Source organism: Camelina sativa, chromosome 3 (assembly GCF_000633955.1).
Source record: "Camelina sativa cultivar DH55 chromosome 3, Cs, whole genome shotgun sequence".
NCBI classification, from domain to species: Eukaryota; Viridiplantae; Streptophyta; class Magnoliopsida; order Brassicales; family Brassicaceae; genus Camelina; species Camelina sativa.
The window spans coordinates 5,718,694-5,721,776 of record NC_025687.1 but is presented as its reverse complement, the minus strand read 5'-3'; positions in this window follow the sequence as shown (position 1 = coordinate 5,721,776).

Sequence of the window (3,083 nt, the reverse complement as noted above, 5' to 3'; positions counted from 1 at the left end):
AAAGCTACATCAGCCGGAGCAGAATCTAACAAATGTAAACCAAACGGTAAAGTAAAAGCATAGTTGGCCAACCTATTAACTAGACGGTTAGCTTCCCTATAAACATGTGAAATCCGGACTATCCAGTCCCTTGATAAAAAGCCATGGCACATCCGCACCAGGAAGGACAGAGGGTGTGAATCACTAATCCCTGTCAATAAAAAACCTACCACAATCTCAGAGTCTACCTCCAGCTCCAACCTCTGAATATTCTTCCCCCATGCTAAATATAACCCATGGTAAACTCCCCAAAGCTCTGCCAAAGGAGCGGAGCATATCCCAATATTTAGAGCAAAACCTCTGCACCACTCTCCACCTTGATCCTGCAGTACCCCTCCAGCCGTTGCCAATCATGGATTACCATGAGAAGCCCAATCAGTATTTAGCTTCACCCATCCATAACACGCCCGTTTCCAAGCTACCAATCTCTCCACCCGTACAATCCTGTCAGGTCCCTCGCGGCTATGTGAATGAGCTTTACTAACCTCCTGCGCCAGGTCCTTAACAAAGTGAATCTTATCCCTGCACCGACTATATTCCCCAAAGACACTCCCACACCGCCACTTCCAGCTCCACCACAACCCCATAGCGAATAAAGTCGACCATTCGCAACCTGCTACTACCTCCCCCATTTTCAAGTTTCCCGACAGCCACTCCAATAGAGAACTATTAAAGAACCGCTGTCGCAGCCGTCTTGGTACCACTCGTCGCCATAGACCAGCAATGGACGGACAATCTCGTAACACATGTATAATTGTTTCTACACCCCCCTTGCATACCTGACAAACATTCGTGTCACTCAAATGGCGGCGATGTCTCTCTGCATTCGTCATGATAACTTGATGAGCCACCAGCCATAAAAACACTTTTACCCTCTCGGGAGCTATAACCTTCCAAATACGAGCATAGAAGCTAGACATGTTTAGTCGAGGCCAGGAATCCGCCGCCAATAAAGAATATGCAGACGACACTGTAAATTTTCCATCGGCTGTCTCCTCCAGGACAGTCTATCTTGCGCACCAGACCCATTATCAACCACCAAAGCTGCTAAATCCAGTTGAATGTGTGGGAGCAAGAATGGCGACAGTCGCGACAGAGACCAGCCGGACTCATCACACCAAAATTCTTGGACACGTGCTACCCTAAGTGCAGGCGGTACATCTGTAAGGGCATTCTCCAGTAGAGCTTTGTTCGATAATCATTTATCCTCCCAAAAGAGAATATCCCAACCATTCCCCACAATCCATCGGATACCACAGACAATCACATCACGTAACCCAACCTTCACGCTTTGCCAGGTCGAGGACCCTGGTTTTTTTGCTCCCATCCAAGTGTGATCCCGAATACACTTGACATTATACTTTTGACGCAGTATCTTTGCCCACAAACTACTTTTATCTCCTAACAAACGCCAACCAACTTTAGCCAGAAGTGCTTTATTCATGTCATGTGACTTTCTGATCCCCAAGCCCCCTTCTGCTTTGGGCAAGCAAACCCGATCCCAAGCGATCAAATGATGCTTCCTCTTTTCCGGAGAACTGCCCCATAAAAAATCCCGTGCTACTTTATCAAGGGCATCTAGCACTGATTTTGGTAACATGATAGTACTCATTGTGTGAACAGGGATCGACAACAGAACGGACTTCGTCAAAGTTAATCTGCCCGCCATACTTAGACACTTTCCTTTCCAACCTGATAAACGCGATGTAACTCTTTGAAGCACCTCCCCAAAAGTGTCTTTATTAATCCTCTTTTGCAGAACAGGCATACCAAGATACTTCCCCAGATCCATGGTTGACTAAATCCCGCTTTCATCAGTTATTAACTTCCCCAAATCCTTTGAAACATTCCCTGAGAAGAATATTTTTGACTTCTCCAAACTCACCTTCTGCCCCGACGCTACACAGAACCTCTCCAACACCCGTCTGATCACTTTTACCTGAGAGACTGAAGCTTCCCCAAATAGTATTAAATCATCGGCGAAGCATATATGAGATAACTTAGGGCCACCACGCGACAAGCTAATAGGCTTCCAGTCACCAGCAATGATTGAGTTCTCTATCAAGACTAATCTTATATGTGCCTCTAAATTGTGAGGGCCGGGCTGTGTGTTAAAGATGTTGACGGAAAAAAACTATATAAATCATGTGTACTAAAAATCTTTTTCGTTACTCACACATGTTTGGTTATATTTCATATCTTGTTTGGTGGCATAACGATANGATGGAAATGAGTAACGATATCATATATACTACGGTTGTCCAAGGCTAGTAGAAAGGATGAAGCATGGGATTTGTTTTGTAGCCTCTTGCAAAAAAGGGGTGAAGCTCGACGTTAAGGTGTATAATTGCATCATCCACTGGTTGTTGAATCATTAAGACCTGTCTGAAGCAAAAAAATTGGCTCAAAAGATGAGGGAGGATGGGCCTGCGCCTAATGAGGATACATACAAATATACAGATTCAGGGATGCCTTAAAGTCTAAATTTGAAGCTGAAGTACCTGCCCTCGTCAAGCTTTTTAATTTGGCAAAGTTTTCTGAATTCATTTGGCAAAAGCAGATGGGATTGAATCATCAGATGCCTTCACGATTTCATTGGTTTGACAATATGTTTCTTGTTTCATAGCTTTTTACAGGTTTGACATTGTCTAAGTATTGGTTGTATCTCGTCAAGCTTGTTTCAAAACTCAAGCGCATCGAGTCTTCCTGTGAAGCACCTGATTAAGCATAAAATGAGTCTGAGGGCTCAAGTGACACTCACTTATTAGCATTGCTTGGAACAGTTGAGAAAATTCCTGTGCAAGACCCTTTTTCCTACGCAAACCACCAATGAGGATTGTCCAAGCTATGTCATCATCGCTGTACTCGCCACACTGAAGCAGCTTATGGAAAACTGCATCCGCTCTCTCTTTCTGTCCTTGTTCGTAAAGCCCGCATATTAACGTTCTGCAATGTACCAATTCCGGTGTGTAGCCGCCACTGCTAATCATATGATCCACAACTTGTGCAGCTTCCCCATACTTTTTCAGCTTACAGCAACAAAT